This window comes from Sycon ciliatum, chromosome 7 (genome assembly GCF_964019385.1).
Source record: "Sycon ciliatum chromosome 7, ocSycCili1.1, whole genome shotgun sequence".
Lineage (NCBI taxonomy): Eukaryota > Metazoa > Porifera > Calcarea > Leucosolenida > Sycettidae > Sycon > Sycon ciliatum.
Window position 1 is genome coordinate 23,144,134 of NC_088649.1, and position 15,523 is coordinate 23,159,656.

Below are 15,523 nucleotides of genomic sequence, written 5' to 3' on the forward strand. Positions count from 1 at the left end.
TGCATGCTGTGGTACATGGGAAGCATGTTATTCTTAGCACAAGCCAGAAACAGGTAAGTACAATGACAAAGTGCAATGAATCACGACTGTGTCGAAAGTTCGTACAACGCACTGATTGATTTGTTCAAAACACGCTTGAAAACAATTTGCACTGTACGTACAATATGACCTCGACTATTGAAAAAAAGAAGAAGAAAAAAGGCAGCCAGCGTACGCGCACGCTCGTGGACCGAAAGTTCGTACTACATGTACATGACCACACTGACTTTGTTCAAATCACACTTGAAAATAGTTCGTCTTCGCGAAAGTTCGCTGTACGAGGTGAATAGCAATTTATGGACATGAAAATAAAATAGAGGCCCACTGGCTGTGTGTTTTACATTTTAATATGTTTTTGTCTCTATTGTATGGACTAATCCTTCATCTTTCCAAATATGTGACAATTGCTCATGCTGTGATCCCAGAGACTTTATAGCAGGATGTTTTCGACAGGCCAATTTTTTGGCCTAAATTTCAGTGTATGGAATTCTGGACATGAAAGTAAAAGAGCGTCAATAGGCATCCTAAACTGCACCATTTTTGTTATTTTTTCTATTGGTGGACTGCAGTTGGCCTCTTCACACTTCCAGCCAACAGGTCCAAGACTATACAGCATTTGAAGTGGAGTGCACTTGGGGAAGCCAACGATTCGTCCATTACTTCTTATTTTACTCAAAATTCAAAATTCGCATGCAACATAGTACCACAAAACTCGTTGAAATGCCTCCAAAGAAGAGGCTATCAACAAGGCACCGACACGAGGAGAAACTACAACAACCCAGCTGTCAACTACAACAAGAAAAAAACTTCATCAACTAACGCCGAGACCCCTGGTTGGTCGAGTTGCTCCCTGTACATTATTATTATTATTATTTATTAAATTTTTAATAGGGCATTCCCACAGGCCTAAGGCCTTCTTACGGGGTACCCTGAACGCTTCACGAATTTGCGTGTCATCCTTGCGCAGGGGCCATGCTAATCTTCTCTGCATCGTTCCAATTTTAGTATATGTACAACCGAAGCTGTACATCGGCACGTCGTCCCTACATCCCCTGTGTCTTGTCTTGTGTTTGTCTCCACATGTCTCTTTGTAGGGCTGTGTTCCCGATAAAAAAATAAAAAAATATCAACCTGACTGACCTGACTCTACACGCGACGAAAAATTATTTTACTCGAAATGTCCAGAAATGTACAATGTCCAGAAATAGCAATTCACCTCGTACAGAAGTTCGTCATAAACGAATAATTTTGACTTGAATTGATGCCTGGCCAACCATAGGATTGGCCTCAGTTCGTACTGATGGAAAGTTCGCCTTATCAGTGTTCGTACTAACGAGGTTTGACTGTGGTATACTATAGTGTACTGGGATACTAAAATAGCTATTTCGGACCAGTATTTCAGGCCAAAAACGAAGCTAGGTATAAATAGAAAAAACACCTCTGTCTTGTGTTAATGGGAATATAAACACTGTCTATAAAACCTGGGCTACGCCTCGGTTTTTATTATTTTCACGGTTCGCGTCAGACTCGGTTTCTCTATACAGAGGCCGAGCTCGGTTTTTATAGCAGTGTGTATATTCCCATAAACACTACGGCATCGGTGTTTATTCTATACATATACACCAGTATGAAAACCGAGGCGAAGCCGACGTTTTTATGACTGGTGTATAAGCAAGATTCTGTAAGGACAGCGGTTCCGCACGCACTCTGACGATCGTCGTTGCTTGATTATTAGCGTCGACCGACTTGCGACCGTCTACAATACAGACGTCACCAATGACATCTTGGCATGAGCAATGCTCACCCCGTTCACGCACACATACACCCACCCACATACCCATGCTCGTACTACTTACACTTCACCCTCTTTGAGTCTCACATTGTTATTATTTCTCACCTGCCCACCTCTGTAATTAGTTCACACTTCTCTTGTATATCACACTTCACCTTTTTTCTCCTATTTTCTTTCACATACTGCTTTTCGTACTCTTCCACGTATATACCGTTGTTGATTGCTAGATTTCATTATTGAGACGTATTCTCCCTGATTAATGTCTCTAGAAAACGTGTTCGGAAACTTTGTTGTCCATTTTTTCGGACATGACTAAGTCCAATGTCCGCTTCGCGGATTCTGGTTATTGCCATATTAATGTTATTGTCTCCGCGCCGCTTATTATTATTATTCTATTACATACACGTCCATCGGAGAATGTGTAATCAGGTCATTCCAAGCCTCAATGCTTTCAAAACCCAAAACAAAGTTATTTTCTGTGAAAGTACACATACCTACATGTATATAGAACGTAAGAGAACAAAAAGAACCAAAACAACGAACATAATCGACTACAAAGGGCGTGTAGGCGATATAAAAGCCATTCAGGTGAGGAAAAGTTAACTCTCTCGACCAGTGAACTCGTGAGCAAAGCGTCAAACGTGTACCCTGGGGAGAGAAAAGAGATTGTGTGTGGGTTCTAGAGAGGTAGCAAGAGGGAGGAAAAGAGGTAGAGAGCTACGTTAGCACGTGCGTTGGAGTGGAGTTAGTAGAGAGGTTCTGCAGAACGAAAATGTGTACAAACTTTCGCTCTACGTCATGAAGTGCGAAACTTCGCACGAACTTTCGCAACTTTGGACGCGAAACTTGCAGGGAACGCGAAATGAACTTTCGTGGGAAGTAGTTTCGTGAGATTGGGTCGTGGCGTAGATTTACGTGCACTTGGTGCCTGCAAACTACGAAAATGTGCAGAACGCAATGTTCGTGCGAAAATTCGTACACACTTTCGCAAAGACTGTCGCGAAACTTCGTTCGAATTTTCGTTTTGCAGAACCTCTCTAGTGAGTAATAATAATAATACTCTTTATTCCCATAGCTATGCAGAAGACGTTACTTCAGTAACGTTTGGCGCTAGCCAGGGTCCACACAGCTTTAATTTGGTATTTGTGTGTTTGTTTTTTTGTGTGTTTGTGTCACGCCTGGCGCTATCCCGTATCTGTCCCGTACCGTACCATCAAACACAGCTGGCCACATGCACATACAGCTGGCCGCAATATTCAAATAGGGCTTTCAAACGCAAGATCATAACGTGAAGCAACTTGGAAGAATGAGTATGAATGCGAAGTGTATGGGGGAATGCATGTAGGGCGATAGCGCTGGTTCGAATCCCAGGTTATGCCTAAAAAAATAGACGAATTGAAAAAATTATAACATCCTTATGCATGTTTTGCCTAGGTCATCAAGGCGGTAGACGGTGTCGTATTATCCTCGACCGTATCTGTCCCGTACCTGTCCCGTACCGCACCATCAAAGACGGCTGGCCACAATGCATATTCAAATAGGGCTTTCAAATGCAAGATCATAACGTGAAGCAACTTGGAAGAATTAGTATGTATGCGAAGTGTATCGGGGGATGCATGTAGGGCGATAGTGTGGGTTCGAATCCCAGGTTATGTCTTTAAAAAAAGGAGAAATTTATAAAAGTTCATAACATCTCTATGCTTTTTTTGTCCAGGTCATCAAGGCATAGCGTAGGGCCCTGAGCTTCCAAGCTCTCTCGTTTCAGGATTACCGAAAGTCTGACGCCTATCTGGGGGATCTCCTATTTTTGTATATACATTGAACATTGGAGTTGGGAAAAAGAGAAAATGTGCAAAATGAGTTCGGAAACAGAGAGAGGCTGTACAAAAGATACAGTGAAAGAACAAGCAGTGTACATGTAAATCAATGATTGCACATCAAAGGGATACCAGTGCAGTCGAACTGATACTTTGCAATGTAAATACGTAAATGACGCTTTAATTCTGTTAGGGAATCTAAAGTTGTCAATCGGGGTGGGAGACAATTGCAAAGTGCACCAGTTTTCTGTAGGAAGAGACATGAGAAAATTTGGCGATGTGAGTTAAAAATGAGCTTTTTGGGCCTACGGGCACTACGTGAGATGGTAATCGCAAAGCGAGAGAGATAGTCTGGGTAGAATTGATGTACTTAAACAAAACAACCAGAGAAATGGAGATACGGCGAAATTGCCGGGATTCCAAGGATTCCAAGTGACACAATCTATTCAAATTAGATTTTGATTCAAAGTTGTCAAAGTCTATTTTCGCAGACCTCAGGAGTCGCCGGCAAACCTTAGCCTGGAGTACATCAAGGGACTCTAACTGAGCGGATGTGATCCTAAGGGATCAGAAAGGAATGGCATACTCAATTGCCGGACGTACGTAAGACTTATGCAGGAGAGCAATGTATGATGGTGGTAAATGGCAGCCCATAAAGCATAACAGATTAACACGTTGCTGGAACTTCCTGGAGATGGTGTGGAAGTAGTCGTGGAACTTCAAACCATCAATGAGCTCTACACCGAGATGCTTAGCAGAGCGTAAGTAACGTAGTAAGTAACGAGCGGGTTCTGTGCCAGGGGCGCCCGGGTCCCAAAAAATGGGGTATTATTGAAAAATGGGGTACTAATAGTACCCCATTTTTGCGGTGAAAATTATTTTTGGCCCGGTTTTTTTGCGGATAAAAATATGTGCCAGGGGGTACCCCTACCTGAAAAAAAGGGGTATTATTGAAAATATGTATTGGGGTGTTATGCTCTACCCTAAACAATAAGGTACATGTAATATGGTGTCATGATTTGGAACTCCGCATGTATCATTAATTTTGATTTTTAGGGGTGGTTGTTATGTCCTGCCCTACATCATAATATTGCATTCCGATGTCTAAAATATTACTATTTCTAATGTCAATGTTATCTCACTTTTTCCAATTTTATATTAATCAGAACTCATAGTTTTGCAGTATTTTGACTTGTAATTTCAATTTTTCGGATCATTTTCCGGACCCCACCCCGCCTCCCCTCCACCTCCCCCAGGTATTTCTCACAAGTAGCTCGTGTTCACAAACATGGGAGAGTCAGATGATTGCTGTTCGGTGATGGTACCGGTCAACACTGGGTGTGGATTAAAAATATGAGTAGGCTGCTCGCCGCGGGTGCCAAATGTCGGCACTACATTTGTTTGCGGTGCCTCCATTTGTGTCGCCGGCAAGATAATCTGGATAGACATCTACTTTACTGTAAGGAACAACCGATGGCACACACACACACACACACACACACACACACACACACACACACACACACACACACACACACACACACACACACACACACACACACACACACACACACACACACACACACACACACACACACACACACACACACACAGAGGCACACACACATTCATGATCGTTGATGAATAGCTTTCTCATGAACACCATCAGCTTGTACATAGCACTCAATCATTTATTTTTTATTTTTCAATATGAATGACATTGTGAATCATGATCTAAGACTGTTCACATCCTTCTTTGTGAGCCAGGTATTGAACTTATTATCTGTGTAGCTTTTCCATTGCACAAGACGTTGATCCTTGTTGTATTTCAACACCTTATCGAATCTTAAACCGGTCTCTCTGGCGTGTTGCAGTTCTGCTTCGTAAAACGATCCGATGATGTGTTCTCCCATCAGATCACGAATCCCGTAGGTGTGTGGTGATGTTGATAGGATTTCATCCACCTCGAATACTTCCTCCGTCCAGTTCGCAGTGTAGCCCTTCTCGAAATGACGCTTAGATACGGTTAGGCGCACCTCGTCACCAGATCCGATTAAAACGTTGTTCATGGACACAGAGGAGGAGTCAGGAATGCTGTAGTTGGACAAAATGAAGGTTTTTTTCAGGAGAGAATTTGCCATGACATGGCAAATTCTGAGAGTTAATTCTCTCATTGTATTTTCTGTGCCCAATGCTGGCAGCTGGCGAGATCCTGCTGTAGTAGGTGAGTGAGTGAAAGAAAAGTCAGATTTGTTTAGAAAGCCAGGCCGACGAACCCCCAGCAGCGTTCCTAGCAGTGGAATAGGCAAAATGTATACATCATTCAATACCATGACTACTTCCAGGCGTGAGGGGGATTGCAGCTACTGCATGGCTGCGTTCGAATCTTACACAAAACGCTGCGAAACAGGACTCTCAAGCTTTCCACGTCTTCTGAAGTCGCTATGCCGGCATACACCTGCAAAGCAAGATTCTGTAAGGACGGTGGTTCCGTACGTGCTCTGATGACCATCGTTGCTAGTTTGTGATTGTGGATCGACTTGTAACCTCCTACAATATACACGTTAACCATGAGATCCTGGCATGAGTAATGTCCACACCGTGTTTCCAATGGTGGCTGGATGTGTGACGTGTTCACGCCATACCAGCATAGTAAGTCAGTATGAAAGATGAAAATGGTCATTGCGGTAACTCAGGTTCGTTCCATTGTGCCAGAAACCACCACAGAGAACCAGTAAGGACGTCGAGCTCGGGGCCAAAGAAGCATAGCATCGCTCTGGAGGCAGTTCTCCGGTCACTGGCAAAGCACCACTCCACTCCGCCGATTGCAAATTTCAACGATGAAAATCTTTTTTTAATTCCAAAGTGGAATTGCAAGCTCCGCTAAAGACGAATGCGAAGTTGTCGCGATTGGTGGACGCAGAGCCATATCTAGGGTCTGGTGCGTCACCAGTGTATAGCATCTCTCGCCATGTACAACTTCCAGTACTGCCATAAACTCTTGTGTTCAGCACATGAACTGCGTTGTTTACATATATCCCCGTTATCATTTCCAGGTAAGACGCTGGGGTTTGAACGCCCTCAGTTTGCGAGGGACGCTCCCCAACTCCAACAAACACATAGCACTCCTTCAATTTCACATTGGAACACATACCAACGTTCGCCTTCGGTGTCGGCGAACTGCCGAGGATGTTCATCTGGGAAACGGTCCGCGTACTTGGATTCAGATGGGCGACGGTATTATGGAAGGTCCGGTTTCCAAATGGTCCATGATGTCCTCCGAAGTAGAAAATGTCAGAACCAACTGCAGCAGCTGCGCCACAACGTACTCGGAGCGGGTTAAGATCGGTCAATAACCATGCTAGCTGATATTTGATTTGCACTGATTTGAAGTCATTTTCCTGGTCTGGATCATGTGGACAACGAGGCTTCAAAGGTGGTATATTTATGCACTGAAGAATTCCTTCCGGACTAACGCAAGGGCAACCACCCAATGTGCAGATCGTCGAGTCGACTATGCAACTAGTCCTCATGATCCACGGATGTTCCGTTTCCACGCACATTTGGAAGGGGTTCCTCCACACACGAACAGACATGGCTGGCTGAATAGAAGGAGCAGCAGTGAGACTGAGTAGGGAACAGCTTATATGTTTCACTTCACACTGACTAGATCTTCACTGATACTTTGTAGCTACGCTGCACTAAAGTACATTACAACACAATTAAACTATTATAGGAAACCAAAGTAAGAGATAATGAGGGTGATAGCTTACACCTATGTAGGTGCGAACAATCAACTTGATGCGACACAGGGACAGAGTCTCTATTTTCACGGTATGAAAGGCGAGAATATATCATTCATTATGTCCACTTGTAGAATGAACAACCCGGGGACATTCGTCCTACCCCGACAGTGAATAGTTGTTTGTCTGGCCTTTCGTATCTGTAACATACGGTCTTGGTGACACGCATGCGCAGCAATCTCGTGTAAAGGTATGTCGCCATCAAGCAGTCCACTTTGAAGTGTGAGCGTGGCTTTCAGCACAGGCAAGCGTGGAAACCTGAGGAGGCACCCCGATCTTATCTGTCGGACTCAGTAGCCCACCAATCCTCAGTATGTGGTCATTGCTCTATATGTGATCAAATTGTTCACAGGTCGCTATACATGATCATTCTGTTGTGATTATGCAATGTGTCTTGTCTATATATGGGCACAATAACATGGCAGACAGCACACACATGCACCTACATGCATACATGGCCACTCTAGATGGGGTCAACTCAATTGCTAACTGGATTTTTTTACTAGTCCATTGTATGTGGTCACAACTCAAAACTGCGTTGGGTAACGACACACCACACACACACACACACACACACACACACACACACACACACACACACACACACACACACACACACACACACACACACACACACACACACACACCTCAGACCTCAGACCTCAGACATGCCCATCGCGGAAGCAATGATAGCGAACAGCTATGTTAGACAAAGCACCTTGTGCTGGGATTACACCATTCAACAGCTTGCAAGGCTGATGAATTGACCGCCACTATTTTTAGCCTGGTATCCACCACACAGCTGTACACACACACACACACACACACACACACACACACACACACACACACACATACACACACGCATGGACACACACCCATCATTTACCTCTCCTCGACCTTTTTGCTTTGACCAAACACACTGTAATTATTTCTTGAAAGGAAATCCAAAATAACTCCGCATTTCATTTTTTAAGTTTTTGAAGCACTTCGTATGGACTTTCCAACTGTAATAACCCGACCTTCTTCTTCCACCTTCAAACTACATTATACAAACAGATCAACCTAAACTATAATAGCAAAATAAAGCAGAGGATAATAGAATAACTGCTTCAATTCACAAGCTACAAGTAAAACAAGCTCAGACAACAAGAAAGAAAATCAGTCAAACTGTAGACAACAACAAATCAAAAAGACCGCGGCTTTTGAAGATGACGTTCATACCAGCGAGCCCTACGTAGGATCATTGGTTCATATTGCAGCACCATCTGTGACATTGTCTTGGCGATGGCAACAAGAAAGACATTCAGTGGAACTGAAAACAACAACAAATCAAAAACCTGCGCATTTTATGGGGACCGAGTTCATACCAGGGAGCTCTGTATGGCCTACGTAGGAGGCAGGGATCCCTGGTTCATACTGCAGCATCATCTAGTACCATGTACAGCGGTGCAGCATGTCACCTGTACACTGTACAGAGATATAGTGACCATATATAGAGCTGTGATCATATATAGAGACGTGACCATATACTAGAGCGATTTTTATATGGATAATTATAATTATGCTCACCTTCGATGTGGTTGTTATGTTTACTATTACTGGCAGCATAACAGCTTGCTTCACCAGCGCCTGGGAGAGGGTAGATTCGTATTGATAGCACAGATGGTTCTCGCCATCTTCCCTACGCCAGTAGCACCAGTCTTGTTCAGAATCTCACGCAAATATCTCCAAATCTTCGCTGGAAAAATGGCCTGAGGAATGCCGAGGCCCTACGCAAGGCGGAAGGATGTTGAAAGATACAGAGCGAAAAATCAGGCGCTATCTGCAGGGTTGCGATGCGTGTTGGCAAGGGTGCGATTCCGTCAACTGTACGTAGCAATCAGACATCATACACGTACGCATACATAGATAGGATAGTGTTGCGGGTGATATGTTGAATATAATCTTTTAAGCATTGCTGGCGAAGTGTTCAGCAGTAGGTAATGAACGGACAGTGTAGCATACGTCCCACGTGATTTAGAACTGAGTTAGTGAAACGTCGTGTTGGAATTCTCAATGTTGCAGGGGGGGGGGGAAGAGCAAGGGAGTAACGTGTCAGAATGGTGGAATCTTCCTCTTGCCTTGAAGGACCAGTGTTTAACTATTAACAAGGTATGGCCTGTATAACGGTTTACCTGACTCTACAACAGGATCACTTTTCATGATTCATCTAACTTTACTTTATCTTCTGTTTAGATAAGAAGACAAGAAAGATAATGTACGATAGCAACAACATCTCTAAGCACAAGCCATTACTGCAAGCTCTCGCTTCACGAGGGTGAGTGGCTTAAACCCCAGAGATTCTGAACGAAATACTGATAAGTGCAAACTTTAATTCAAACACGTCCATCGGAGAATGTACAATCAGATCATTCTAACCTCAATGTTTTCAAAACCCAAAGCAAAGTTATTTCCTGTGAAAGTCTACATACCTACATGTATATAGAACGTAAGAGAACAAAAAAATCAAAACAACGAACATAATCGACTACAAAGGGCGTGTAGGTGCTATAAAAGCCATTCAGGTGAGGAAAAGTACACTTCCTCGACCATTGAACTCGTGAGCAAAGCGTCCAACGCGCACCCTGAGGAGAGCTAGCTTGTCTAGAGAGGTGGAAAGAGGGAGGGGAAGAGGTTGAGAGCTAGGTTAGCAAGTGCGTTGGAGTGGAGTTAGTGATTAGGTGAGGGAGTGAAAGTATAGCCAGATTTGTTCAGAAAGCTAGGCCGAACGAATCCAAAGCAGCGCTTCCAGCAGTGGAATAAGCAAAATGTATACATCATTCAATACCATGACTACTTCCAGGCGTGAGGGGGACTGCAGCTACTGCATGGCTGCGTTCGAATCTTACGCAAAACGCTGCGAAACAGGACTCCCAAGCTTTCCACGTCTTCTGAAGTCGCGATGCCGGCATACACCTGCAAAGCAAGATTCTGTAAGGACGGCGGTTCCGTACGTACTCTGACGATCGTCGTTGCTAGACTTTGATTGTGGATCGACCTGGAACCTCCTACAATATAGACGTCACCAATGGGATCTTGGCATGAGTAAGGAATCCCTGCCTCCAATGGTGGCTGGATGTGCGACGTGTTCACACGATACCAGCATAGTAAGTCAGTGTGAAAGATGAAAATGTCATTGCGGCAACTCTGGGTCGTTCCATTGTACCACGAACCACCACAGAGAACAAGTAAGGACGTCGAGCTCGGGGCCAAAGAAGCATAGCATCGCTCTGAAGGCAGCTCTCCAGTCACCGGTAGAGCACCACTCCACTCCGCTGACCGCAAATTTAATCGATGAAGATCATTTCTTAATTTCATGTAATTGCAATCTCCGCCAAAGACGTATGCGAAGTTGTCGCGATTGGTGAACGCAGAACCAAATCTTGGGTCTGGAGCGTTTCCAGTACACATCATTTCTGACCATGTACAGTTTCCAGTACTAGCATAATCTCTTGTGTTCAGCACATGTACTGCGTTGTTTAAATATGCGCCTATTAATATTGTTGTTTTCAGGTATGATGCTGGGGTTTTTACGCCCTTAGTTTGCGAGGGACGCTCCCCAAGTCCACCAAACACATAGCATTCTTTCAATTTCTCATTGGAACACATGCCAACGTTAAATTTCGGTGTCGGCGAACTGCCGAGAATGTTAACCAGGGAAACGGTCCGCGTACTTGGATTCAGATGGGCGACGGTGTTTTGGTAGGTTACGTTTCCATTATATGTTCCGGGGAATCCTCCGAAGTAGAAAATATCAGAACCGACGGCAGCAGCTGCACAAACACTTAGGTGAAGCGGGTTAGGATTGGTTAATAACCATGCTGGCTGGTATTCGATTTGCACTGATTTGAAGTCATTTTCCGGGTCTGGATCATGTGGACAACGAGGCTTTAACGATGGTACCTGTATGCACTGAAGTCCTCCCTCCTGATTAATCCAAGGGAAACGGACCAATGTGTAGATCGTGGAGTCGACTATGCAACTAGTCCCCATGTCCCACAGATGTTCCGTTTCCATGTCCAATTGGCCAGGGTTTCTCCACACACGAACAGACATGGCTGGCTGAATAGAAAGAGCAGCAGTGAGACTGAGTAGTGAACAGCTTATATGTTTCACTTCACACTGACTAGATCTTCTCTGATACTTTGTAGCTACGCTGCACTAAAGGACATTACAACACAATTGAACTATTATAGGAAACCAAAGTAAGAGATAATGAGGGTGATAGCACACACCAATGTAGGCGCTAACAATTAGCTTGACGCGAAACGGGGACAGAGTCTGTAGTACAATATATGAAAGGCGAGAGTATATCGTTCATCGTGTCTACTTGTAGAATGAACAGCCCAGGGCCATTCGTCCTACCCGGTCAGTTAATATTTGTTTGTCTGGCTTTTGTTATCTATAACATACGGTCTTGGTGACAATGCATGCGCAGCAATCTCGTGTAAAGGGATGTCGCCATCAAGCTGTCCACTTTGAAGTGTGAACGTGGCTTTCAGCACAGGCAAGTGTGGAAACCTGAGGAGGCACCCTGATCTTGTATAATTATGCTCACCTTCGATGTGGTTGTTATGTTTACTATTACTAGAATCATGACAGCTTGCTTCACGAGCGCCAGGGAGAGGGTAGATCTGTATGGATAGCATACTTGCCTCTCACCATGGTCCCTACGCCAGTAGCACCAGTCCTGATTCAAATCTCACGCAAATGTCACCAAATCCTGCGTGGGAAAATGGCCTGAGGAAAGCCGGAGCCATATACAAGGCGCATGGATTGACCTTTGTTTCCACCAAGTCTTGAGATGGTGTAATAAATATAATTATATAAGGATGCGGAAAGATACAGAGCGATATTTCAGACATTATCTGCAAGGTTGCGCTGCGTGTTGGCAAGGGTGCTATTCTGTCAACTGTACGTAGCGATCAGACATCGTACCAAACTTTCCAGCGATTTATAACTGAATCAGTGAAACGTCCTGGAATTCTCGACGGCGCAGGGAGGGGGGAGGGAGGGGGAGAGCAAGGGCGTAACGTTTGGGAATGATCGGATCTTCCTCTTGCCTTGAAGGTCCAGTGATTAACTACCAACAAGGTCTAACCTGTATAACAGTTTACCTAACTAAATCCGTGCGTGTTGTATTCGGCAAACTTGACCCCGCCCTGACCCCTGCCCCAGCACTGCATGTGGATGCTGCAGACCTATGTCCCTCGACTACCCACCGCCATCTAGGAATCACCCTGGATCCCCGCCTGTCTTTCCAGACCCACATCAATAGTGTTACCTCCAACTTTCGTCGTCGCGTTGTTCTGCTATCCTACATGTCACCCAATCTGACCCCTGCTCTCATTGCCCGCCTCTACAAAGGATACGTCCGTCCCTCCATTGAGTATGCTTCACTTCTGTGGAATAACAAACTGACCACAGGAAATATTGACACTTTGGAACGATTGCAAGCACGCGTGGCCAGGCAGTATTTACACCGTCGCAAAGTGCCCATTCCTCATGGCATGGAGAACGTGTTTGAAGCCGCTGAATGGGAAAGTCTTGCCTGGCGGCGGCATATCCATTGCCTCATATTGTTTTACCATTTCACCCGCCAATACCCGAAACCTTCAATAATCTCAACATAGTTCTATCCAAGAGTGCACGACGTCCCCACTTTTACCTCCTGCCCACTCACACTGGTCCCTGTTTCCGATCCACTCTACTACATTCCATGATCACCACGTGGAACTCCCTGCCTACCGAGATTAGGATAATTATCTGAAACCCGTGGTGTATTTAGCCGGCACCTAAAATCCCATTTCCACAGGTATAGATTCCATCCTCGAGGTTTTCTCACTTCCTGATTACCCCCCTTCTTTACCAGTACCCTTTTCGCTTGCTTCTACTCAGACTTCTTATTTTTAAAACCTATTCACATTAATCTTTTTTCATCTTAATATTTTCTTCCTTTTAAGAATTGCACCCTATTGTACACGCATTGTACACGCATATTTATTCTCGGAGACCCCCTTGATTTAGGCTGCGGCCTTTGGGGAATCCCTCAAATAATAATAATAATAATTGGGACTGTAGCTTTTGCTCGTTTTCGTTGCGCTTGCCTTCCCCTCTTTGGTCTTTCCATAACCTTGAACCTTCCAAGTTGGAAGGCTGTCGGTTAGCGCTACGGAGATGTGTTGAAGCTAGGTGTCAGGACGTCGAATGTTTCAGTACTCTGTCAGTTTTGTGCCTAGTTATTGCACTTTCTGACTGTATAAAGTATCATGTTACAGTGATGGAGAGTTACTCTTAACTCGTATCCATATGTCCTTTTCTCTTCTACATTTATTTATGGCTCAACATCCGAGTTTCATATTGCACACCTGATGAGCCGTCACGAACCATACGGCGAAACGTACGTCGTGTGAAACAACTTGTTTTGTAGTCAACTAGTCCATCACAATGTCATGCATGAGGAGTACTGTAGGAGTTTGGCTTTCGGCTTGTACAATTCGTTTTCGCAAAGCTTCCCTTTCTTTACTTATCTTTGATATTTATGACCCACCCAAGTTGGGTGGTGTGCTGCTTTGCTGCTTCGAATTGTAGTTAGACCGCTTTGTCAAATATCGTACTGGTCTCGTCATCGTCCAGTAACAATCGACATTCTTTGTTCCGTTGGGACTGTAGCTTTTGCTCGTTTTCGTTGCGCTTGCCTTCCCCTCTTTGGTCTTTCCATAACCTTGAACCTTCCAAGTTGGAAGGCTGTCGGTTAGCGCTACGGAGATGTGTTGAAGCTAGGTGTCAGGACGTCGAATGTTTCAGTACTCTGTCAGTTTTGTGCCTAGTTATTGCACTTTCTGACTGTATAAAGTATCATGTTACAGTGATGGAGAGTTACTCTTAACTCGTATCCATATGTCCTTTTCTCTTCTACAATAATAATAATAATAATAATAATAATAACTATCCTTAACATGTAGATGCACCTCTGCTGCGTTTGCATGTTCAATAGCTAAGAGACTTGAATAACGACTGATAAAGACTGATATTTCCTTTGTTACTCCCTTCATTGGTTGATGTATTTTGCCTGTCGCTGCAAATTCTGTATTATTGTTTTGATGTTGGAGTTCGGATTGAGTTTCTTTCCTTTATTCCTCTTCCTTCAACTATTTCTTGTCCTTTGGTTTTTAGGTTTTATTTAGTCATTTATTTATTTATTTTTTTCACTTTCTTTTTGCTGTCCCACCCATGGAAATATTTCCCGGTGGGTCTGGCTTATAGCCTTCGAAATAGCGGACGTAGATCTACGCGTGCGTGCATGCAAAGCACAGTTCCGAGGACCGAGTCAGGTGGTCAGCAGACGGTGGCGTATGATGTAGCCTGGAAGGCGGCAGCGAGCCGGAAATGCGCTATGACCAGTGACCAGCTGGGCGCGACAGGGCCGCTGAGTGAGGGCACCCTACACTGCAGTACACTGGTACTAGCACACGAGTCTACTGCCAGTCAGGATAGCCTGTGTTGATAGCAGCCGCAAGAACATGTGCCTAATAAAACAATAGACGTGGTAAGCATTTTACTGTTCACCGATCACGCTATTTTCGACGGTCGGCCCGCACCGTTTTTGTGTGTGTAGACATGGAATTTTACAGTTCACGCGCTAGATCCAACGGCACTCGTACCCCAAACCAAAAATACGGTCGGTTTGGTACCTTTTACACGATAGGAAGCTCTTTTCAGCGGGAGAACCATACGGTAAGATTCCAACTAGGGTTACCTCACACGTCTATCGTTGCGTCAGGAGTCAGGACTCAGAAGCCGAACTGTTAACCATGTCTCGAAAACACATCAAATAGCGTGAACGGTAAAATGCTGATACATACTATAGACTCCCGCGTATAAGCCCATGCCCGCGTATAAGCCCATGCCCGCGTATAAGCCCATGCCCGTGTATAAGCCCATGCCCGCGTATAAGCCCATGCCCGCGTATAAGCCCATGCCCGCGTATAAGCCCATGCCCGCGCATAAGCCCATGCCCGCCCATAAGC

At 44.6% G+C, this 15,523-nt stretch overlaps 1 non-coding gene across 1 annotated transcript; it reads right to left on the minus strand.

Moving 5' to 3' along the window:
* Window positions 1-961: 961 nt before the first annotated feature.
* On the minus strand, window positions 962-1,067 carry LOC135821962 (U6 spliceosomal RNA). The gene has a single exon (XR_010554450.1). It is a non-coding gene; the product is annotated as a U6 spliceosomal RNA (small nuclear RNA).
* Between the last annotated feature and the right edge of the window lie 14,456 nt (window positions 1,068-15,523).